The sequence below is a fragment of the Oenanthe melanoleuca genome, chromosome 5, assembly GCF_029582105.1.
Source record: "Oenanthe melanoleuca isolate GR-GAL-2019-014 chromosome 5, OMel1.0, whole genome shotgun sequence".
NCBI lineage: Eukaryota > Metazoa > Chordata > Aves > Passeriformes > Muscicapidae > Oenanthe > Oenanthe melanoleuca.
Window position 1 is genome coordinate 22,158,272 of NC_079339.1, and position 25,908 is coordinate 22,184,179.

Consider the following 25,908-nt stretch of genomic DNA (forward strand, 5'->3'; position numbering starts at 1 on the left):
CAAATATTTGCCCTTCTCCTTCAAAGAAACCAGGATGTGGCTGGTATGTATGTGTGTATTTGAAATGCCAGGTTGTACAGAGCAGAGTCTTGTAAACAAACACCCATGGGAGGATGAACCACACCTGAGAGTGCTGACAGAGTCCAACAGGCATGGGGAACATCTGCCAAGTACCATTTGGTGGGCCCTTGCTCTGCTCACTGGACCATGCTGCCCCTCTATTGCATGTAAGATGAATGTCCAGGGTGCAGAGCACTCCTCCCAATGCCCCTGTGTGCCCAGTAAAGGCTCTCTCTCATCCTGGGAGCTGTGGAGTAACACCTCTGCGCTGGGGAGGTGCTGACAGAGAGCTGATACCCTGTGAGTGGGAGGAATTTCCTTTCATGTGGTTGGTGTGACATTAGCACTTTCCAGCTGGCTGGTAGGTGTCTTTGTAATCCCTGGATTGACAAATGGCAGTTCAGCTCAGTATGGCTGTCATCTTCAGACAGCATGACAGGGAAGGGGAGCTTGACATGTCCTGTTCCAGCCCTGTCTCAGTGTGTTATGGGGCTGCTGGGTGGAGTTGTTGTGACAAGACCTTCTCTCCCAGCTTTTCTTGATCCTGAAGGAGGTGCTGAGCATTGTGTGGTGCAGAGGGGTCAGAGATGCTACCTGATGTCTCATATGGACAGTTGGCATTGGCCCTGAGATCTGGGCAGGGCAGAGGATTTGGGCTTCAAAAGAAAGCAAAGCAACAAGGTAGAGTAGGGAGGAGAGAATTAATATCGTGAAGTGGATTTACATGGCGCCGTCTTCATATCTGAACTGGAGCTGTCAGGGAGAATGAGATCCAGGCTCTCTGCTGTTCTCCAGAGAGGAGCTGTTATGGAATGATTGCTCAGTTGAAGTGATGGCTCCACCTCTGCACCCTGTGTCTGGCTGATTTCTGCAAGTAGAAAACAGACACAATTTGGCACAATCCCTTCTCCTCTCCCACTGGCCTTTCGTGCCTTTCTGCAGGCTCTGCATTACCTTCTTTTGCTTGCCTTATTGCCTTCAGCCCTTGAGCACTTGTTGGTGTCTTGCTCCCACCCTTACCTGCCTCTTAGCTCCATCACCTTGCCTTCTTTCCCATCCTCAGTCATTTCTGGCTCCCTCCATTCAGAATAAGTGGTACTTTAACATCCATTCAGTAGGTGAGCAAACGTGCATGTTTGTTGCCTACAGTGTGTTAAACATTTAATTACCTGTGTTTTATCACACACTATGCATCCTCTGTTCTGGAACTTGCCTTTTGGGGACTCAGCACCTCTTCTTGGGCATGACTTCTCTGCTGTGCAGGGAGCAAGAGGGGAAGATGCAGAGCAACTCTGATGCTTTTCTTTTTCTGCTGGAGATAGTCCTGTCCTCCTCCTGCCTTCTGGTTAAAGCCCTTTTCTGGTCAGCCTAACGAACTGTAAAGTAAGGAGGAAGATTTTGCCTTTAGTCCTGACCTTACAGGGTGTTCGGGGTCACTGAGAGATGCTTCCCTTCATTTCCTTCAGGTGCACAAGAAAGAGTTGGTCTTTACCCAAGCAGGAGGAAGGAAAACAAGGTGGCAGTCTTCTCTTCAGGTCCAGTATTGTCACATCCTGAGGTGTTTTCTTAGACTTGAGATCACCTTTGGTGGACATGCAGGTGGTTTGGAACCCAGCTCTTTCCAATGCTCGCCGATGAGAGACTGCACCCCGTCCTTCGTCTGGCACGGGTTGGCTTTGCTTTGTGGTGACTCATTTTTGGCCTTTTCACGCTGGAATTACTGCTTTGTGAACTAAATTTTGGCCTTTGTGCTTGCATGCTGTGATGCCTATTTACATTTGAGTGTTTCTGTTTTGTTTTTGTTACTTTTGTGTTTGGGGATGTTGGCATTTTTAGGCGCCACGCTTGCGTGTGCTCTCTACGCTTAGGTCGAACTACGCATGCGCTGCTGGCTGCTTTTGGGTTGGGCTGTCTTGATCTCCCTCCCGGGTGTGACTTGTCCACCTTGGACGTGGCTGGCCTCGCTGCCGCTTGTGTGTTGGCCGTCGAGACTTACCTTGTTTTCGGCATGGGCAGCGCCACCCCCGTGAATCTCGCCGCGCTGGTCTTGCCTGGAGCCACCTCCCCCCGGCAGCGAGAAATTCCCCCCGCCCGCTATTTGTGCGGCTGCCGCGTCTGGGATCGATTCCGCCGCCTCTGGGGGTCGCTTTGCCTGGGTTCCCCCATGAGGCGCCACTGACCAACGGGGTTTTTTTGCGGACAATGAATTGCGCTGCGGTTTCTATACTCATATCTCCACCCCCTGCCACTGCTGCGTGTGTTTTTGTCCCCCCCGCCCCGCTTTCTGAGATTTGTGGCGTCTCTTTTTGCGAAAGTGGTGTCAAAGCTGGTAAAGTGTCCCTGATTTGAAATTTCGATGGCGTTGCAGTTACTTTGTGTATTCCCGCAGCACTAAGAATTGTCTGTTTTAGCATTGTAGAAGTATAAGGTATCGTGTGTTTTATTTTATCTCCCTCCCTTGATCTCCCCACCGCTCCCTGGGTAGAATGCAATTGCCTCCCTGCTGGTGGTGAGGTCATTTTTGAGGGATTGAAAAAACAAAAGTCTAAATTGTCAAAATTTTTTGGAAAAACTTCCATTTTGAGTTTTTCCGACTTAGGGGTAGGTTTAGGTAATTTTAGGAATTTGGGTGAATTTGAGGAATTTAGGATGTCTGAAGACGAACTGGTCTGCTGCTGGCAGACAGTTTGTGTAGACACCAGCTGCTGGCTGGATGTCTTCTTTTCAAGTCTTGAGAGACTCTCTATGGCCTTTAGAGGACTAGAAACTTTTATTTTTTTAGCAGACAATGCCTTTAACATAACTTGTGCTACTGTTAAAAGATTTTTTGCTGAACTTGCTGCTGCTGGCACGGCAGCCATAAACTTCCCTCCCCCAGCTCATAGCTAGGTAAGAATTTTTTCCTAGTTTTTGAGAGACTTTAATTGCTTTTTGCCAAGGAGAGACTGGATAAAGCTACACTTTTGGGAGTCTTTTACTTTCTTATTTCTTAGAGTTACAGACTTATATCAATCACAATTAACTTTTTGCCAGAATTCTGCTGTAAATAGTACATTTGTTTTTGCCTGTGGGTAATGAAGCTTCACTCACACAAGCAAATTTTAGAATTCCTTCTTTGTGACAGAGACAGGATGAACAAAAGCTAAAACTTCTAAAGTGGATGGTAAAGTGAGCTGTTTCTTGCTGAGAGTTTTGCCTATAGTGTTTTTATGACGTATTTGAATTTGAACCGTTTTACCCAAAAGCAATTTGTCCAAAATTGATTTGGAGGTTTTTGAAACTGACTAGCAGTGCACAGGAGCGAGGCTTTTTGGGACACCTCTTCTTTGACTTGCGTTTGGACTTTGGCTTTACTTGGCAGAGGGCCAGAAATTTCTGCCGCAGTCCTTTTCAACGGCGTGCCTTTTTTGAAGCTTGGTTTTTTGGAGGTTTGTACTTGCTTTTGCAGGCTACAAGGACTAGCTAGGTGGTTAAATGTCTTTGCCTGGAGGGGTCTCTTCTAGCTGTGTGCATCTTTTTGAGCTGGGTTTTCAGGGTTTAGGGGTCCGCACCCACCTTTGTAAGCTGCAGCCCACCCAGGGACGCCAAATGTCACATCCTGAGGTGTTTTCTTAGACTTGAGATCACCTTTGGTGGACATGCAGGTGGTTTGGAACCCAGCTCTTTCCAATGCTCGCCGATGAGAGACTGCAGGAGGCTGTTTTTAGAGGTTTTTATGGTTGTTTATTGTTGCTTATCTTAGGAATGCTTTGTTTAGCGAACAGCAGTCTGCTTGCCAGACGTCCATGGCAGAATTCGCCTGGCAGAGGCAGGACTTATCTTTTATAGTCTAACCTACGTACTAGGTATTTACAAATGACCCCCAATACAATACAATCTTGTTACATGGTCCAGATTTGTTTTCATCCAATCTAAAAGTGCCAGCGTGTCACCCAGCATGGATGACACGGAGGAGAAGGAGGAAGAGGTATTCACACCCCCAATTCTTTATCTTGGCCATGTGTCCCTTATCACAAACATTCTAGAAATTTGCTAATTCTACATTCTAACAGTCTAATTTACACTCCATTCACTCTTGTGGCTTGCATTTCTTCTCTCAGTGTTGGTAAGTTGCTCCAAGGAGCCAAATCCAGCCCCCGAGACACCTGGGTCCCATTCCAGGGTCTTTGGGGACCCCGCCAGAGGGGTCTTAAACCTTCCAAGGAAGCCAGAGGAATACTCTGGACTCCCACACAGTATGTGTCTTATGTATTTTGTTTGCTGTCTCTGACAGGTTGACCAGCCTTGCTCACAGTGCTAGAGACCTGAAGCAAGGATCCTGACTGATGCATATTCAGTACAGCCTGACCTCTTGAGGAGAACAAGTATTCCCTGAAGTCTGTCCCCTCAAAGCACCCCACAGGTAAGGCAGACAGTGCTTCTGATGCTCAAGCTCACCTGCATTAGATTGAGAAAATTATTTTTCCCATTCATTTGGCTCAAGAGGGGCTTTGTCACCACTGCCTGCTATGTGTGTTGGGATGAAACCTTGCAATGTATTTACAGCACGGGGAACATTTCTCAGCAAAAATGTACTTTCAGAGGATCAAGACTGCCCATATGGTTGAGATAAATATAGCCTAAAAGCGTGGGAGGAGTGTGCTGAAAAAAGAAAAATGTTACATACAAGGTATTAATAAAGCAATACTTACATCTTGTGTTCTAAAATAATTTTGTATTGGAAATACCTTAATTTAAACAGAAAACTTTTTTTTTAAGAAAAGGGAATAAAAGAATGTATGTTGTGGAAAAGGGGTTTAGTAAGAAATTAATTTAATAATGTTGTTTTCAACTCGGAAAGATGTACCAGGTCATCTGTGAGTGAGAAAAAACAAACACAAAAGCCTTGCAGTTCTAATTGCTATGACTCATGGAAACCAGATCTAGAAAAAACGAGGCCCTTTAGTCCAAACTCTTAATCCCCTGCTAGTATGTAACATCGTTCCCAGCAGCGTCTACCAGCCCTGATTTAAATGATGGGATTTTCCCTTGTCCCCCTGGGATACTATTGCACAGACTAATAGAATTAATCTGCTTACTTCTCTTTCAACCCCTGACCGCTGCAGATGCAATTAGTAGTAGGTGATGGGAGGATTCTGTGTCCTGTGCTGCATTATGAAGGCTTAGGGCTGTATTGTGTTAAACCAGACATCAGTTGCAAGCATGTTTGCATGAGTGTGGCTTATCTGTCAGTACTCATTACAGCCCCATAAACGTCTCTGAACTGCATTTCTCAGACTCAGGAGCTTTTCTACAATCCTAATTCAGGATCTGATAAGGCTCAGACTAATGTTTTTGAATGCCTGTGAGAAAGATAGTATGATTGGGAACTGAAGTGAAATGCAAAGTCGTTTGCTGCCAGTGCTAGAGACTCGAAGTGGCAATTTACTTTTGTGTTTCTGGAGCATTCTCTCTGGCTTTTCTCCCAGACAATTTGGTAGGATGAAACACCTTTTTGCTGTGTGTGGTGCTGCTGGAGCACCTTTCCATCTGTGGATTGCAGGCTTGTCTTTGATGAATGGTGTGGGCTTCTTCTAATGTTCACCGAAAAACTCCAGTTAAATAATCAGATAAAGTCAAATAAATTTGAGCTGGAAAATCATAGCTGGTTTTATTTAGCTAATCCAAGGTAGAGCATCTTTCTGTGACATTTCACCTGTTTTTTTCTCTCAAATTTGGAAAAGTTTTATTAGGGAGAACAGTTAGTTTCTAAGTGGATGAATGCTGGAATGCAGATGACCAGATTACACCTGGAACAGCTGAGCTGTACAGCTGCCTTGTGTGGGCATACGGATTCATCAGCTTCCAAAGTGAATTAAAAACAACATCCTAATACACAAAGCAACTGCAATATAATTGCCATTGGATGTTTGAATGAGGTTTCAATGTGAAATGGAGCCTGGGGGTCCTGAAAAACTGGGCATGTGCCAGCCTTTCACATGGGCTCTGTCCTCTGGCACTAAAGGAGGAGGTCACAATCCTGTTCCTCCTCCCTCTCAATTAATCCTGGCTCTAACATAGCTTTTATGGAGTGTTTCTTCAAACAGAAAGCCTAAATATAATCTTAGCCACTGCTGCAGTCTTTCATTATCAAGATAAGTTAATTAAGCTTACTAAAATTTGACTAAGTTTCCTGTGCTTGTCAGATACAAGATTCTTAAGCACTTAAGATGGCAAAGCTCTGATATGCTCAGTGAGTCCTGTGCTAATTTTCCCATTGTTTTTAACCACTTGAAACTCTTTTCCAGTTTGGTGCTTGGCTGTTTCTTGTGGTTTTGCAATGCACTTTAAAGGATGGGGAGGTGGAGACCAAAGCCAGGTGTAATGACCCATAGCACTCTGGATCATCTGCAGCTTATGTTCCCTGTCCCTGCTTTGCCAGTCAAGCTTTATTCCACTGAAAGTGTCAGTAAGCCCAAGGCAGAGAGGCACTGTTTCTCCTCTCCCCTTTGCTTTTCCTTTACCATGAAAGTTTATCTTGCTGTTCTCTTTTTAAAAGCTTTGCATTAGCTGGGGGGCCGTGGAGTAAAAGGCTTTAAATACAGATGCTGGTGATAGTCCTTTCAAAAGCTGCATTTCTCAAGCTGGGAGCTATTGACCCCTTTCAGTGCAGTCACAAAGAAATCCAAGAGGAAATGGAGGGTGAGGGCCAGCAGGGAATTTATATATATAATTTTTTCCCCCCAAGTCTTCTTCTTACTCTCCCCCCTGCCAAGCTGGCTATTGTTTGTGCCTCCACATGGGATACCCGTGGCCATTTAAGGAAAATGGCATAATGTTGCATTCTTTCTAGAAATTGATTTCTTACAGTTGCTTTTTCTTTCCCCCTTGCTGAAAGTTGTTCTGTTTTGGTGCAAGCTCTGGGCAAAAGGAAAGTGGTAGCCCATGGTACATGTGGTACAGTATTTTAGGCTGTGCAAAGACTTACTCTGTTATCTCAGTTCAGGTGATGAGGCAAAGCAGCAAAATAGCAAATGACGAGTCCATTTACTATGACAGGAGGAGAGGATGTTGCATTTTCCTGTGTCTTGAACTCAGTAATAATGATTAATAGTGATGTTTGTTTTCTCACCTTTTTTTACCTCGCTGGAGAGGATGCTTGGGACCTGGGACAGAGGCACAGAGCACCCCTCTGTGTCCCTTTTCATTCACAACCTGCCTTTTATTCATACATGCTTGCAGCTGCAGGGCTGAGTGAGTGGCAGGCACAGTTTGGGCCAGCAGCTTCCTCTGCTCTGTTGGATGACCCAGCCCTCTGCTGGGTCTGACCACAGCCCAATTATCCCAGCAGCTGGATGAAATGTTTGAGGCTGCAGGAAGCCAGGCTGTGAGCAGCAGTATTTCAGGGACTGAAGATCTGTTGGTAGCAGGGGTCAGTCTAAACATGAACCAGCTCAGGAAAAGGACTCCTGGAGTTTGGGATTTCTTCCTGGTGCAACTGTCACTTGTTGATGAACAGAGACTGCTCTTTTTTTTGAAATAGATCTGAACTTCAAACACATCCACTTAGCAACTTCTACAAAGGAACAGCTGGAGCAAAGTGAGCACAAAAAAGGCTGAATCCCCTGACTCCAGAAAGCAGAGGCAGAGCCTGGAGTGGGAAAAGCATAGGTTTGGGAGCTGGGAAAAGGGTAACTCTTGGAGAGGAATGAGTGTGTGCTTGTTTATGTGAGCACAAGATTTGGGCACTCTTCCTTTTGTATCCTCTTGTAGCCTCTTGAATTGGGATGCAGTTTTTAGTTGTGCTTTCTATGCTTGCCATCACTTCTGATTCCTTGTGATGCTCTGCTGATTGCCCCCATAAAAATCTGTTCAACAACTGATAATGTTGCAAACTTGTTAAAAATTAAAGTAGAAAAAACCCAATTCCTTTTTAGAAAGAAGAAGCAACAAATTTTGAGGTCCATTTACCACAATCATGTCACAATACTCAATCTGTGTTATGCTGAGGTGTGATTACAGAAGTGGAAAAAGGGAAAATACTTTCTATAGACAAATTTTTGGGCAGAATATTAATAGTTCAATATTATAATGATGATAATCTGTGTGTGCATGACAATATACAGTATTAAAATGTTGAACAGTTTGACAACTTTTAAAGAAACTGCAATGTTGTGAGAATGGACTAAGGACTTTCTAAAGGTTCGGTGTTTTTTATATAAGCCTGTTGCATTGACCAAAAGAATCAGATATCATGCTTAAAAAGTTCTAATTTTCTTTAATTTTTCTTTTGGCTGTGAATTAAATTGTTTGGAGAAGCCTACAAAATTATTCTCCAAGAGAATCTTACTCTGTGATAAATTGTACTGATACTAGAGATAAAACTGGGGAAGCCTTCTGGGCTTTGCCTTACTCTGGCACCAGTGTAGCAGGGGAATGGGCTCACACAGCCTTTTCTTCAGGAGAGGTAGTGTGGTGCCTGCTCAGTGCAGTCCAGTGTGGTATCAAGAGGAGGTGTCACAGTGGGAGATGTGGAACGATGCCATGCCCCGTGCGCTCGGCTCCCAGGTCACCAGCGAGGTGACAAATGACTTTTGGCAGGTACATGGCTGGCACAGGACACCTGAGCTAGCACTGCACAGATAAATGGGATGCTCCTGGCCTGGCAGCCATTATCCCAAGCTCCCTGCAAGCTCCCAGGCTGATTGTTTTGCTCACAGCTTGCTCATGCTGTGGCTGTCCCGGGAGCTGCAGTGGCCAAGGTTTGCTGTGCACGATAACAAGGAGAGAGGAGTGCCCAGGGTGAGTGCCAGGTCAGCCATGCATGCTGAATGCCTTCTCTGAGGGGCAGTGCCTGGGATCTCAGCTGGGACAGAGGGAGGGTTCTGCTCTTCTGCTGCAGGAGGTGCTCAGCAGGCTGCAAGTGGCCGCTGACAATGTGGCACGTGTTTGCCACCTCTGTCTCTAATGGCTCTAGGGACCCAAATGTCACTAGGGCTGATTCTGCCAGCAGTGGAGTGACCTCTTCAGAGGCTCCAGAGACTTGGAACTAATCCTTCTGATGCTGACTGTGGTGCATGTGGGTGCCTGTTTCCCTATGAAGTTAGGAGCTTGTGTAACATGGAAACAATCATGATGGAGGAGGAAAGAAATTGTCATTAGAAATATATCTCTAACAATTCCTGTCACTTAGATCTAATGCTACAGAGTAATTTAAAGCTTTTTTTGACTAATTCTTGTCTAATAAGTGCTTTGTCAAGGCAAAATGAGGTTTACCCAATGTGACAGGGCAGGAAAGCAGAGCTGCCTTTCACTGCTGTGCCACATCCTGAGTGGAGTGCCTGAGATAGGGTGTCACTGAGAATGGCACTGAAGGCTTTGCATTGCTTATTTTGAGACCTACAAAAGTACATTTGCTTTTGATTCATGCATTTTGAAGACTATTGAGTGTAGCTGGGGGCTTAGTTGAAAAGCTGCTAGAACTATTCTCTCGCTGTAGAGATTTCTCAGGAAACAGATACATAAGAGGGGTATATGTGCATGTATTTGAAGCTTCCATTCCTGGGCTTATGAGTAAGAGCTGGGATCAGTGAGAGGTGATAACTACTAAAATCAGTAATAACGATAGTATTACCCTCTAGTGAAGTGGGTTTGGGGAGTTTTGCATTCAATTATTAGTTCTGTGTCTAGTCTGCATACTGACAGTGGGAAGTAGCTTGATTCATCTCTGCTTTCCTTCCTCAACTATATAAAGATGTTAAAACAGCTGATAAGCTTTTGCTTGTAGGAAATGTATTTTATTTTGTGAAGAAACTAGTTTTGTGGAACTTTGCATTCCTTTTCAGAGAAATATGATGATGAAAAAGTTTTAATTCTGGGGTGTTTATCTTCGTGTATTTCCCTGTTGTTCCTCCTTTCTGTGAAAGAATTGATCCAGAAATTCCTTTTCCTCACTTGTAAAACTGCATATCAAAAAATTTCTATGTGTCTTGAAAAGAAAATAAATTGAAAACTAGTCGATTTATAAACTTTCAGAGCATGAAAAAGGTTATTATTGCTATTGAGTGCCCTGACCCATTTTAAAGCTGAGATTTCTTTCTTGCCTATATTGATGCATCTATTTAGTGCAAAATCTTGAGAGCTCTTTTGAGAGAGGAGCCTACACGTAGGTCAGCTGCTGGCCAGGCTTGTGCACAGTAAAGATAATGATAATCTGATGTCTGGTTTGTCCTTTTTAAGATGTCTCGTACTCTTCTAATGGATGGGAGCTGCATCCTTGGCAGGCATTACCTTTGTTGAGGATTGTTGGCAGATAAGAAAGTAGGAGTAGCCTTGGACATGCTTGTGCTGGACATTCAGGGCTGCTCTCCTCAGAAGGAAGTGTCAGGAGAGCTGAGGCAGGGAGGACATGCAGGTATTTTGTGCTGGATGAGATGGAGGGGGTTATGATGGCAGTGCTCTGTGTTTCAGCTTCCAGTGCCCAGCATATGGAGGCTTTCCTTTCCTGAAAACGTGGAGTACAGCACATGTGTGAGTGCAAATACAAGTATATTTCAAAGAAGTATATTTAAGCAGCATAAAATTCCTTTTCTAACCATCTGTGAAAGGTTTATTTTCAAATGCCCAATCACTAATGAGGTGGTAGTTTTCAGATGGACTCGTAGCACAGTCTTGACCTTGTAAAGTATCTAGGAGGTTTAGCAGGCTTAGTCCCTCCCTGCAGCCCAGGAGGGTGGGAGGAAGCATCTCTGTGAGCTGGCTTTGTGTACTTGCCACCTTGAACTGTTTCTGGCACTTTTCCCTGGTGACTGTTAACAACAGGGTATTAGAGTTTGTGGCTATCCAGCCCACTGGTTTCCTCATGTTCTGCAGCAGGGTTTTCAGGCTTGGGCATTCTTGCTGCTGCCTGGGTAGCCCTTGCTGGTGCTAGAGAGAGAAGGATGGACACCCAGTGCAGCACAGAGGACATGTTTGGCAATGCAGAACTTGTCACTGACTCCTCAAACTGACCTGGACCATTTATAACCATTTATTTCTGGCTGCAAAGTGTATCCAAGAGTACATTCCAAGAAAGCTAAAAATAATATCCTCAACTTTAACTTATTTCTCCCACAAGGATTCAGTTAACAAGAAGGAAAGAGTTTGTTCCCTCTTCCCCCTGTGCTGAAGTGCTCAGCTCTCAGAACAGAGCTATAAGTTTATCACAAGTTATTGGCCTGTGAGCTGGATTCATGTATGGATCACATTACTGGAAAGTGAAATTATTTGCCAGGACTGCCTTTGCTTTTCCATTTCCCTTTCCATCTCCCAGCTCTGTATGCTATCTGGTAGCAGCACTGGAGGCCAAAGTCTCTGAACTGATGGGAACCAGGAGCTGGAGTTCTGCTGTTCTGGGTCCATCTGCCAAAAGCCAGTGCTCAAAGTGAAGACTGTAAGTACAGACTACTCACATGAGCACAATTTATGGCTGTTTAAAACACCTGAAGATCAGTACAGCAAAGCTCTGGTTCTGCTGGAGACTTAGCATGACCACACAGTGGATAAATATGTGTATATTCCACAAGTCATCTCAGGAAATGGGGATAAGTGATGGTGGCTTCTAAAAAGCAGTGATGAAATGGTTTAAAAAGCAGTGATGAAATGGTTTCTGGTTGTTTTGTTAGTTTTGTTTTTTTGGGTTTTTTTTTTTTTTTTCAAGCTGTAGTTAAAAAGAACTCTTTTGGACAACTCCAAACTGGCTAAATGTAAATCCAGATGTTTAGGACTAGCAATATAAATCCCCAGGGATACTCAATAGTCCTGAGTGTTAAGTGGACAAAGCTAATCCCAAGCTGCTGCCTGAGCTGCTTGGGGTCTTAGTCTTCTGCTATGAGTTTTTTCTATTGATTAGTAGTAATGACAATTGATGGAAAGCCTAGTGTTCTGATGTTCTTTTCCTGTGAATAGAAAATCAGCTGTGCATATCAAGTCTGTGAATCACATCCCTGTAGGAGACAATTTTTATGAAAGACAAAAATTAAATTTTTATATCCCAGAATCTTCACAGACACCATACATCTTCATAAAATCAGGTTAAAATTAAGATGTTTCAGTCAACAGAATCTGGCTACAGATATATATATATATATCCAAACAGCAGAATCTTTTGGTCATTTTGCTGTTCTTTCTGGGTATTATGATGCAGGGTAATTTTTGTTTGTTTGTTTTTTGTTAATATAAAATTTATTTTTGTGCCCCATTTCTGAAAGAATTTGGGGCATGTTTGGCAGGAAAATGACAATTAAGACATTGCTCTTCCTTCTGCTGGTGAGTTAATTTTGCCACTCTTAGTGGCAGGGAGACTGCTCTAGGTTTTCCTATTTCTGTTTTCTCATCCACCTCTGAATTACTGAATACTCTCAGCTGCAAGGCAAGGACTAAGACACGAATGCTCATTGTTATCATTAACTGTTTTCTTTGCTAATTCTCTTTTATTGTGTCCCAGTGACTTGCAGCTGAGGATTAAAATATCTGCCTCCAGCACCAGCAGTAGGATTTGTTTGGAAGCTCTGAAGGGCATTGTTTATCTTCCCTGTATCCCTTGTACTCTGCCTGCCCAGGAGGAGCAGCACTCTCCCCCCCATCCCCAGTGATTCTGTTACTGAGGAATGTTGGACAGGTACCACTGTACACACAGCAGAGGTGCTCCCAGATTTGGGGCTGGAGCTTGATTTCCAGGGGAGCAGAATGGAAGGGGATGTTTGTTTTTTCCAGGAGAGACCCTGGCTGCAGTGCTTTGCAGAGCTGTTTTAAACACACTCCCCAGGCAGGGAGGTCTGTGGGTGAGGAGAGCTCTGCAAATGTTTCAGGCAGTGCTCAGGGCTGCTGTCCCAGGCACGTTCTTCATTATTGCTTTGGGGAGAGGCATCCTGGGAGGAATCAATCAGCATCACTCTGGGTTTCTTCTCAATCTGAGCTCCTCTGATGTGTCTTTGAGTGCTGCTCATCTTGTTTTTAATTTCTGACTGAGGGATCGATTTGCACAAAATAGCACAGGCAGAAGAGTTGGTTTAGCAATGGGTGAAAGCATCTGGCCTATCTTCTCCCAAGCACTTAAATGGGTATTTTAATTGTAGGTCCTGAAGAAGACAGTGGTGGTAGTGCTCTGCTGAAGTGTGCTCTGAAGATCTCAGTGGTTTCCTAATGCAACATTAAATTGTCCCCTTGGATCTTTGCTGTCACCTCTGATATGGAGCATTCCTTATTTCAGAAAGGACCCTGTGCTTCAGCTTTACAGTGGTGCCACATCACTGTCCTGCCCCTTTATCTATCTGGCCTTCAACTTACCATACCTCCAGATTCTGTGCTGCAACTCTTCTTGCTTTTGCAGAGGCAGTGTTGCAGAATGGACATGTTAGGAAGGAAAAAGCTGTAAAAAATATTTATGGATTCAAGACAGTCTTTATGTCTATAAGAATTTGGGGGAGAAAGCTGATGTGATTTAACAGACAGAAAGTTTTGCCCTTCCTCTATCAGTGGGTGAACTCAGATTGAAATCCAGGACACCTGGCACACAGGTCTGACATCACCCTTCCTACTTAAGGAAATTGTAAAATTGGTGTAGCTGGCTGGGAAGACACACCCTGTACTGCAAAGGATGGGAATTGCATGCCCTGAGTTAATCTCCTTGAGGACATCTGTACAACATGCACTTAGGCCAGCATTTTCTGATGTTCCATGTCGTTGCTCACAAAGGAGAAAAGAAGGGCTATACTTATTTTTCTCCAGAGTTCAACTGGAGTTGAAGGGAGGTAGTTCTTTACCTCCCTTAATGAGTAACTTTATACTGTGCTGTCTCCTACAATAAGAGCTGTCAGTGCTAGAAGGAAAATAAGCTACTTGCCAAGGCAGTGAGGCTGTAAAAGTTAGTAAGAGAGAAGGAAAGGTATGGGCAGAAAGCTGAGATGGCAGCAGGAGTCATGAGAATTCCCAAGCCCTGAAGAGTGCTCCTGATTTTATCTCTTCATACAGCTCTGGGGGTAGTGTTTGTTTAATGTTTCTAGTCACAGTGAATGACAGTAAAAATCCTGACTGGACAGTGTATTAGTAGTGTGATGATGAGGAAGGTTAGGCTACCTGTTGTGTTTGCTGTGCAGTTTGTTGTGTCACAAATTATGTTTATGGCCAAGAGCCTCAAATGCTGGCACAGCATCAAGTAAGGTGGGAAAGGCCATTGTGACCCTGTTTTCATCCTAGACACAAGGTTCCTTTGAATTAAGCCTGCTTTGGATCAGAGCATCTTCATACAGCAATTTGCCATGCTTTTTTTCTATCCATGACTGTTCTTCCCTGTATATCTTGCAATTACATAATGTCCATATGGCAGCTTGAAGAATTGCTTGGAAGGCAGCTGAACACTACAGAAGCTCTATGAGCATGTTTCTACTTCTTTGTCAAATAACTTCATCCTCTGCAGTTCATGTTTTGAATGTCAGTGGCCTGTAGATTATCTGAGAATTGAAGATGCTTGGGGACCAGGTTTGTGTCTGTAACTCACTTAGCTCATGGTGTTTGATCTTTCCTCAAATATGAAATCTCCACCAGACTGTCCCAGTCTCTGTCATCAGCTGAAGCTGGAAACTGAGTGGAACAGTGCATCCTGAGCAAACCTGCCCAAGGCACTGTGTGTGAAATCTGAATGCCACTGGAGTCAGTGTACACACTCCCACGTATCTCCCTGGCCCTAGAAGTGTATCCCTTTACTGATGAAGAACTTCTTGTGAATATAAGGATTGATGAATCACCTGCTCTCAACTGATCTTTTCCTCCCACAAACCTCTCTGAAGCCTGGTGATGTGGGTGCATGTCCATTAACCATGACACTGGTAGGTTTTGCCTGGCCAAAACATGGCTCCAGGAATCCAGACCACTGCCTATAGGTGGCTAGTAAATCTGGAAAATTCCTGCACTAGGAAGAGGTGTACCAGGTGAGAACATACAGAGCACTGAGAAAGAAAAGAGAAGGTCACAGTAAATTTTTCACCTTCCCAGTGAGCAGTGCTGGGAAAGCAGGCAGCCCCAGGGGGACCTTGGAACATGCTGTCATTGACAGAAAGTATTTTGACAGTTTGTTTTACTCTCTGCCCTTGTTCTTTGAAACTGGAAAAGCTCCTTCTATCCCACACTCTGTGAAGCCTGGGGAGGTCCCAGCTTCTCCTCTTGTGCACTGCAGAGGTTTGCAGAGCTCAGGATGCCTGTTGCCTGGATACAGGCTGTCCTGCATCTCAGCCCCCGGCCAGCCCTGCGAAAGCGCAGGCTGTGGGGAGAAATCCCTGTGCACTTGGGAGCAGGAGCACAAAGTCTGCCTGATGCAGCCTGCAGGCTCAGAGCTCCCTTTGCCTTTGCTGCTGTTAATATTGTTTATCATTATTATTGATAGGAGGGAAGTGCAGCCCAGCTGCTCAGCAGAGATGTGGGGGCTTAGCAAACCACCACTGTGCTGGCTCTGGCGTGTGCACTCTGTTCCACATCCCTGCTCTGAGCCTCCTGCTGCTCACACTACACTGCTGACAAGTAGCCTTCCTGGCAGCATGGAATCACAGCCTGTGACTGGAGACCCTGTGAGTACAGTACCAAGAAGGCACTGACTGCTGAATATTTAAAAATAAATTATTTCATCTAAAACATGGAAATGCTCTTTGCAGCCCGTGCACATCACTGCTTGGTGACAGTGGCTGGCCATGTCATGCATTATTCTTGTGTTCAGAGGGGCCTATGCTGACTGTAGGGCACAACCCTTCTCCCCTCTCCTTTGCTGAGCACTTGAATGCTCATTGTCAGGAGGATGCCCTGTGGTGCAGCACTGGTGTAAATGTCTATAAACTTCACTGAGAGAGGTCAAAAATAACTTTTAAGCTCATCTAGTTTAAATTTGGGCTATTTCCTTTGCAGTATACATCTGTAAAGTATTGTGCTACTTCAAACAGCACTCAGGAACTGTGTCAGTAGTGGTAATTAACCTTTAGACTGAGAGAGCATGAAAGACCTTAAATAACAGATCAGGGTCCTCTTGCTCAAAGCAGTCAGTTTTCATGGCAGAAATGCTACCTGATCTAAGAATATGTATATTCAACTTTAATATGTGAAAGCAAATTAGTCTAATGAAGTGTGTGTGGCAGGGGGATGAACACCTGAGCAAAGTCACATTGAAGATTGGCTCATTTCATTGCTGAAGGGGGTCAGCACCAAACTTTGAACTGATATTAGAAACAAAACTGCTAGAAGTCTGGAAACCTGAAGGGTTTAAAGACAAACAGTAGAAGGTCAGGAAATGTGGAACATTTTTTCCTAGGTCTTTAGAAAATGTTATTTATGAAAGTATTTGCATCTCTGAAAATGAATGCAAATGGCAGTCCACACTTTGTGTTTCTATTTACAATGTATGAAGAGTGTCAGAGGATGAGAGATGAGGCTCACTGAGACTCCTTGTGAGATGACTGCTGAAAAGCTGGGCTGAAGGTGAATCTGCTTTGTCTTGGCTCTGTGTGTGTGTGTATAAATATACATATATACATACATATATATGTATGAAAATATGCACACAAAGCCACTGATTGTCAGTAAATAACTATTCACAGAAGTCTAGTATCCATTGTGAATAGAAATGAGAAACCCTTTTCTCTCTACTGAAGGTGAAGTTAGACAATAAATTGCTACACTTTGGTACAGGGGTTTTGTCATATAAATTGTTTATTGTTGTATTCCTCCTGTCTTCCTAAACATTTTTTAGGTGTTTTACCAGATTATTTACTTTGTTAAACCAAATATAGGCTAACCAGGGGTATCAATAAAATTCCATCTCCTAATCAAATTTTAGCATTAATATCCCAACAACCTGTTGGATTAAGCACTTTATTCCATATAAATTTTCCTGCTTAAAACAGAAACCACATCCCATTTCTCTTCCCCGATTTCTTTTCTTACTAGTAGAGAAAATATGTAAAAGGCCTGTGTAATTTCTGGAAAATTGAAATGGGAGGAGTAAATGTTCACTCTGGTTCCTGCTGAAATGGAGAGTGGAGTAACATTTTTGGGAACCATATTAGTATCAGTGAACTTGAAAAGACAGTGACCAGAATGGAGATTGAAACCTTACCCCTGCACCCAGATCTGTGTGAATGACAAGGCTGGGCTGAACACCAGTTTTGTTGAGAATGTAAGGAATTATTACTACTCAACTACCTCTACTGGGGAAAAAAACCCAACCCCATAGCTCACAACATATAGGAGGACAAATCACAGAACTGCAAGAAATTCTGATTAAAAAATTGCTTGAAAGTTCTAAACCAGACTTAGCTATGCCACACCACCTCTTCTTCCAGCCAAGTGACAGCAGTAACTGGAATAGAAATTAAATTGAACATGTGCAGTATTGGAACACTGGATTAAAAAAAAAAAACAAACAACCAAAACCAAAACAAAATAGAAATTAAAAAAAACCAAACCAGATTTCAAGTTTTGTTTTAAATAAATGGTGGGAGGTTTTTTCCCACAGCACAGGCAGGCAGATCCATAATCTATAAAAGCTGGTAGCCTAGTATCAGATTTTTGTTTAGTGATCCCACAGGTACATCTCCACTAAAGAGTTTACTATTGCATTGAACTTTATATGCTTTGGGCAACTGAAAATATGATTTTTTTTTTTTAAGGCAGCACCAAAAGAAGCATAATTATTTTTCTAAGGTTAAACAATTAACCCCTCCTTCTAAATTTAGCACCATCCCAAATTGAAAACTTAAACTAATGAAAGGGAAATGGTACAGGATTAGTAAACTGCTGTCTTTCCCTCCAGCTGTGGGACATCAAAGATGTATAAACTTTCATGTTCTGTTGCTTTATGGAAAATTCTCTCCTATCCTTCTGAGTGATGTGTAAGGGATGGGATGTTACATCTGTGCTTCAACAGAGCCTCAGTGCATTTTGCTGGTCTTTCATGACATTACAGAAGCTTCTTTTGTCCTTTATTGATTTTTATTGTTGCTCTTTTGAGACAATTTGCCTGAAAACAAAAGGTCTTGGTTGCCTTCAGTGTGACTTATGTGACAATGACGAGTTTGCAGCAGAGATATCATGTGCATACATTTAGAGTTGGCTTAACTGAATTAATTTTTTTTAAATGAGTACGACAATGTATCAGCCTATCAGAACCAAAGTCACCCTCAAACCACTGATTAGAGGAAAATAATTAGGATTGAATGATGAATTTAGATTCAACTGCAATTTGCAGGAGTGTTTGTTTAAAGAAGAGCCAACAAAAAGAATCTTGGCTCTGAGGATCACCAGGAAAAAGCCTCTTTATATATTGTAGCCATGTAGCAACCAACTCCAGAGATGAATTGCTGGAAGTGACATGTCTGATTTATTGCCCACTGCAGCTTTGAGAGTGTTTGCAAACTGAAGTGCTATGGTTAGGATGATTATAATTGGGGTTTATTTTATTTTAGAGAGAGGAAGAAAATAAAGAGATTTTTGTGGCTCCTGGCTGTAGATGACTTTGGTGGTTGTTTTTGGTTCTTAAGCCAGCCTGGGCTGCTGGCTGTCATGTGTCCTTTCCCTGCAAAGGGATGAGGCTGGTGAGTGGGAGGAGAGCCCCAGCACTCACCCCACTGCAGTGGGACAGCACAGGTACTAAGGTCTAACTAGTTAGTTCTTTTATATATCATTCATTTATTAATATTGTTTATTACTATTTTCTGTAGTCTTCATTTGTTACTATTGTATTACTCTTGTTCATCCAAAATTCTCCAAATGCTTCCCAGCTTGTACACAATGGAATTCCAAAGTGATCTTTTGAGCAAGGACAGTGCTAAACTGAAAAGACAAGGAATTTAATCTGTGTAGTATATTGCAACATCTTTAAATTAGGTATGTGCAGAAAAGGTGTTCTCTGTTTCATCTAATTTTAGGTCAATAGCCTGGCTAGTAAGTTGCTTGTGTTCCCTGGTGAGAACTGGAAAGACCAGGAATGTCAGCCTGAACCTTCTGTGTCCCACATTAATGCCCCATTGACCACACCTCTGGCTAGTTCAAACAGTCTACCTTGTTTTGATTAAAATTCCATCCTCGATTCACAAAAATATCACAAAATACCTGGGTTTGAGTTTTAAAACAAATTCAAGCAGTAAATGCTTCTTCCCAAACTGAAATAAATTCTCAGTTCAGACTTAGGATTCATCTGGAAGAGATGCAACATGCTCTCAGGAAGTCCATGGCATTCCATCATGCAGAATGATAGCTGAAAGTGAGTTGGCATCAGAATGTAAAAAAGACAAAGATTTCAAGTTCAAAAATACACCTCAGAGCTCATGTTTTCAGATTCTGGCTAAGCTTACAGAAAATACTCAGTTTAAACCTTTTCCTATTGTTTCTGTTTGTGCTGGGAAAGAAGAAGAAAAATCCAGTGAGAGCAAATTCCTTCAGACATGATTCACCTCTTTGTGCTACCTGTATCCAGGAGAGCTGGATAAAATTAACTGGATATCCAACACAATCACAGAACATTCTCACTAAGTTCAGTAATAATGAAGAGGAGATGAACTACCCTATCACTGCTCTTGGCTGATCCCCTCCTGCTCCCTATTTTAATATCCTTCTCATCCTGCTGGCAAGATGCTGAAGCAGCACCAGCCATCCAGTTAAAATACAGAGTAGTCAGATGTTTCAATCAACTCAGATTTCCTTGAACACTTACTCAACATTCATTGAAACTCTTATAAAAATGTCTAGACAAGTCGTTGCTTAGGATTTCAGCTCATTTTGTAGCTGCTGCTTTACAACACTCTGATTTTAAAATGCAATTTTATAAGTGTTACTTTTACTGACTACATTTTCTTTTTCACTGAGCATTTCTAAATGCCAAGAGTATGAGCAGGCTGGAAAAAGGACCAGTGTTGTAACAGGTAATACAGAGCTCTGGCCATTCTTGGTTCTGCTATTGTTAAATATATTTCCTCTGTTTTGGGTGATTGAGAGAAAGAGCATATCATAAATATTCAAAATACATTGACAGCAACCCATTATTTGGGAAGAAACATTCTGTGTTTGGTCAGATTGCCTATAGCTAAAATATTTGCTGGTCCTATAGCTCTGGAAAAGTTGTTCTGAAAAGTTGTGTGGCTACAGCAAAGTACCTCTGGTAAATCAGGCCTGGCCAAGAAAATAGGAAGGTTTTTGTTCTACAGACACTTTCCTCTTTCACAAAGTTTCCTAGTCTGAGGATCCAGCAGTGAAGTGAGTGCTTCAATGCAAGTCATGGATGTATTGTCAGAGGAGACTGGGTGAAATGTGGAACCAGAAGAGGAGGGATGTGGTGCAGGGACTGGGTGCCACAAAAAGAGCAATGTGAGGGTGCCCAGAGGGGGACCTGCCCTGTGTGAGATCCTCCCCTTGTTAGAAGGAGTGCCAAAGGGGTGCATCAGGAGGGTAGCTGGCCCAGAGGGCCAGCATGCCTCAGATAGTGCCTTCTGTGCTTCATTTACCTTGCTTTCCTGAACAGTACCTTCCCCATGCTCCCCCCACAAACTTATGAAGACAAATGGAGGGGCAAAATTATTTATTTAAAGTCTAGTACTGAGTGAAGCTGCATTAATAAGCCCTCATGCCTGGTAGAAGAAAACCCTCCTTAAACATGATGAAAAATAAATCCCCCTGAGCCCTCAGCATCCTGCTTGAGTCACTAGTTCCCTTGGGGAGAAAACAAAGCAGGCAAAAAAAAAGTTTGTTTTCACATAGCAAAGCCAAAACATCTCCAGTTCTGATTTAAGAGGAGTCATGGGAGCTGTCTCCTCTTTAATGTAACACTATAGGTGAGTTGATAAATACACAAGTTGATTTTATTCCCTCACCCTATAGAGAACACCTGTTCCTTTCTGTGGGACTCGTGGCTGCATGTGCTTTGCTCCTGGAGCTGCCCCAAAGTGCAGGAGGAGCAGTGGCTGCCAGCACTGGGGCACAGGGAGGGTTCAGATGCCTGAGTCACATTTTCCACGAGCACAGCTCCTTGCCTGGCCCCAACAGCCAGCTCCAGTGGGATGATGCTCTGGTCCTTCCTCCCTCCTGGCTGCCTGCACAGGCTGTCCCATCACTCCTCTTCTGATGCTTTTTGCCTCTTTGAGACATCCCTGGCAAAGGCTTCAGCATCCTGAGGTTTCCACACATAGCACCAGCAGCTCCTGAGGGAAACTGCAGAGCACTCATCTGGCTCCCTGAGGCTTTATAAACACATTTCCAACTAAAGGCAGTTTATAAATCTACTCAGCCACAGAATTGCACGTGTTTGATAGATATTCTCCACTTATGATGGGATAGGAAAGCAGAGAGTGAGACTTTGTGCTAGCAAATGACCCCTGGCTGGAAGCAGTCTGCTAATGATTTTTCCATGACCTACTGCTCAGGGCTTGACCCAGAAGCACAATAGGAGGTGCATTATTATAGCTGTTCTGGTTATGGCTGATAATTGTTCTGTTCTCATTTACAAATGTAATGGTTTATTAATAAAATCTGATTTGGGAATATAGTATAGTCTATCAACTAAAGGTGGCATAAAGGCATTAATAAGGGTAATTGAGGTGTTTCTATAATCTGTTTGCTCTTTGGTTTGTTAATTAAAAATTACTTATCTTAATATATGATAGAAATAATATTACCTCCCAGTGAAGCCTGAGCATGTTGAAGGAAGAAGGGATGTGTCAGTCTGCACTGCTAGTACATTGCTGGAATATCTGTATGGCAGTGAGCATACAGACATGAACCAGCCTAATATGTGTCAGGTATTGTGTGTCTGTGTTTATATTTTGTATAAATAACAGCATGTGCTCTTACTTATGTCTGCACGTGTCTCTTGTGAGACTGGGTGTGTGAAGCTGTCTGGGATCCGTGGGATTGATTAAAGGAGGAAATGGGAATGAGAGACAGACAGGCTGCTGAGTATTTAACCCTAGAGAAGAACCTTGGCATTTCATCCTCTATCAAGGTTTGCCTGTAACTACTATTAACATTAATTATGGAGATACTTAGTGAACACCCTGTTAGCCCTAATTAGAGCTAATGGAAGATATGCGTGGATGTTAACAGGACAAGAGACAACCAAGCTTCCATTTCTAAGGTTAAATATTCAGTAGCTCCCTCTTAGACATAACCAACATCCTATAATCATGCAGTCAGACTCATCCAAAAGCAGAACAGTTTCTCCAGTCTTTTTTTTTTTCCTCTCTCTCTCCAATTATGGCCACCTTACACTATTTTTGCTTAAATTAAAGAGCAAACAACAATGTGGCAGTGAGTTCAGTTACCTTTACTAATGTAATTATGCTACCTCTCCTCTATTCATAGTGCACCTCAGAATCAGTCTATCAGCAAACCATTTGCTGTCCTTTTTACTGTCCTCTTAATGAACACTAGTAGAGTCACTTAAGTGCAGCTGCAAGGACTTAGCTTTGTTCTGACAGAGACCTTGTGACAAAGAGCTCAGGGCCTGAGTGCTTGAGTAGGTCATGTAATATCCAAGCTCCTATCACTGAGCTATTGTTTGAAGCTGTAAACACAAAAGAGACCTTCCCCTTGCACCCGGTATCTTTGGTATTTTAAAAACCAGTGCTGCTGAAGAATTGAGGCTGCAAAATGTAGAGGCTGTCTTATTACCCTGCTCTTGTGAATGATGGCACTTTCCTGCCACTAACCTCTGCCCAGGTCAGTCTCCTCATGGAAACTTGTCTTTTCAGGACTGACTGGGACACGTGTAACCCTCCCTGAGAGCCCAGAGCCTGCCTTGGCTGGTGTCACTCTAATTAGGGTAGGGTGTGCTCCTCTGCAGTCCATTTCCTTTGCCATGGACAAATGTGATCTCAGGTAGTGTACTGGGCAAAAGTGCATTTTTTTTTCCCCAGAAAATCTATTACACAGTTCTGGGGCTGCTAGTGCAGTGCCCCTTTGAATACTGCATAGTTGCAATCTCATTACCTACAACCTGTAGCTCCCAGGTGCTTGCTTGGCTGGAGCCATCTAGGAACTTCTTCCTATCACTAGATTGACTGAATATGCTATCAACTAGTTTGAAAGATAACATTAAGCTTAGAGAAGAGAAAGGATAAGTTGTGGTGTGTCCTTGACAAAAAATAATCCCATCCTTCCCTGGTGTATTGCATAATACTAAAAATAAACACAAAAGTACATACATATCTCTCTCCTTCTGAAATACAGACACTACATTTCTCAGTTAACCAGTAAAAGTGGTGGCTGCCATAAAACCAGTGGCTGCCTTCCTGCAGGATGGTGCCCAGTAAAAGGGACACTGGATAGATGCCAGTGTAAAGCATCCTGAGCATGTGGAAGTTTCTTTACACTCTTTACAATGTCACTTGGGTTTCAGTAGAGCTTCATGTTCTAAGGGAACACTCACACCTGGGGCTCATCTGGGGCTGGGACAAGGCACTTGACTTCTGGGGCTGAGTGGGAAGTCCATCTCCACTCATGTTTGCCTGGAGGATGAGCTGGGGAAAGGCTGGTAGACTTTGATTTTTCTTATTGTTTGGTGTATTTTCTTAATGTTTCTATAATTTTTCCAATTGTGTAGTTACAAGAACCTGTTTCATTTTGTGGTGGTCACAGGATCTGTTCAGCTTTGTAATTAATACTAATTTCTTTCTTTAATATGTAAAGTAATGTGTTCACAGGTCAGACCTACATGGATCTTTTTTTACCTGGCCATGTAAAGCCTAAAGTGCCTCTATTTAAAACAGTGGAGGAAAAAGGCTTTGGGAAAAGGCTGATGATATTTTTCTTCAGGGTTTGGAGTAAGCTTATTGATTTAGGAGCTCTTGTGCATTGTATGAAGTGGACAGATGCCTTGTCCTATGTTGTGCAGAGTTGCTAATTGAACTCTTAGCTGCACAGTCAAAGTAGCAATATCCCTTACTACATTTTTTTTTTTCTGGTGTAGCTCCATTTAGATCTTTTAGCAAAAAGGGCAGTTATATCATCTTTAAAAAGGAGAAAAGCATTCACATTATGAAGTTCCTATTAAATTGCTCACTAAGCCTTCAGGTACAGTAGGAAAGAAACTGATGCTGTAAAGGGAACAGAGTCATGACATATCATTTTATTTCAGCTAGAAAAATGTGTCCTTGCTTGGAGCAGAGGCAGTGGTCTGCTTGTGTGGTTGGGAAAATGAAACACAGTCTGACTGGAGATATTGTCAAACCCATCGAGGTTAAGCACCCTTTGCCCCAGGCAAATTCCCTTGTTTATATGAGTTACTACAGCTAGCTGTAAAATGCAGGTCTCCAAGCAAAGCTGGGGTAATAACCACAGGTGGCAACTTAAAGCTGCCTTCACAAACTAAATCCTGCATTTTCAGTCCTTTAAAAAATGAATGTGTAAAGTAAATTCCTCCCTATCTTGCCCATGACTCATATAAATGTATCATACTTCTTGAAGCAGATATTTAAAGTCTTCAGCCAAAACCTTACACATCTGTGCCTTAATTAAAATCAGCTTATTTTGTAGGTTAATAGCTTATACCATACCCAGCAGTGTGATCATTTTTTTTTTTAATTAAACGGCTGAATGAGATCTGACATTACAGGAATATCCCATCCCAGAAAAATTTTTTTTTTAAATTTTTTTTTTAAGCTCTGGACCAAATAATGGTCCAGTTGAAAGGACTAATTTCAGATTCACTGAGCCAGTGGCAAAGTTTAAGTAGTGAGGAAATCATTGTTCTGGGTGTTTGATATAGCAGTATTTCATTGATTTACAGAAATGAATTCCCTGGGTTGGTACTGATAGACTGTAGTTATCTGACTATGATTTTTTATCAGAAGGATATCCTGGCTTTTACTCCAAAATGCTTTGGAGCCACCTAATTCATTTGTAATCTCCCCAGGATAGCAGGGAAAGCAGCAGATAAGTATTAGCTGAGATACCTGAGCAGTGTGACCCTGGGATAAGGAAAGATAGCATATTATGTAAGATGCCATCTCACCAAAAAATGAATTTTAGGAGCTGGTATTTCATGCAGGATATCTAAAGTGCTTAAATGGGAGCTTACTTGGCACTCACTTTTGTTCTCTCATTCTTTCTGACTCACAGATTTGTTTGGATGCTTCTGAGCAAAATCAGATTTTCCAAATGACAACTGCTATGCAAAAATCAGATGACAAAAAAGATTAATATGGTGTGAGATCTATGGCTCAGCTAACAGTGTCAACACCATGCATTGCAGAAGAGAGGGAAACTTGGGAAATGAGAGGTGAAATAGAGCCTCTCAAAATCTGAAGCAGTGGAATGGATGAGGAAGAGGAATACAGACAGCCTCCTACTTGGAGGAGAGGAGAGGGGATGGTTCAGCCAGGGCAAGGTGAGCCCATGCTGTTTCAGCAGCTGCAAAACTTTGGGGAAAGGCTGCACATCCCTGTGTGCTCACTCTTCTGGGGTTCAAGGGGAGAACTTGGCTCTGCTGATGAGGTGTGCTCAGCTCCAGTGAGTTGCAGCATTCAAACAGCAAAAGTGGTGAAGGACAAACCGAGTCAAAGCTATTCTACAGGGTTTTCCACAGTGGGCCAGCATCACCACCTGCCTTCCCCTTGCCCAGAGGGAGTGTGCAGGCTCAGAAAAGGAGGGCAGCCCATCGAAATGACAGATCCCTGAGCACACCTCCTGCCTCTCTCATTTCTCTGTGCATCTCTGGTACTTCATCTTCCATCTCATCAGTCTCTAGAGCACCTGGGTGCACAGCTTGAAACATTGGAGGTTAAGGATGGGCTCTAAGCTGGAATAGGCTGATGCAAATAAACAGAAATAGAAATATTGGAAGGCCAATTTACATGAATGCAT

General features: G+C 42.9%; 1 protein-coding gene across 3 annotated transcripts in view; it reads left to right on the plus strand.

Moving 5' to 3' along the window:
- TSPAN18 (tetraspanin 18) overlaps positions 1 to 25,908 on the plus strand; it is a 119,357-nt gene that overhangs the window by 57,315 nt on the left and 36,134 nt on the right. For 2 of the 3 annotated variants that reach the window (XM_056494012.1, XM_056494013.1), the window contains exon 2: positions 4,334 to 4,462. The gene's annotated coding sequence lies outside the window, so the exon portion shown is untranslated. Of the gene's footprint in view, positions 1 to 4,333; positions 4,463 to 15,550; positions 15,639 to 25,908 lie in introns of those variants that run through there. The other variant, XM_056494014.1, reaches the window with a different exon arrangement.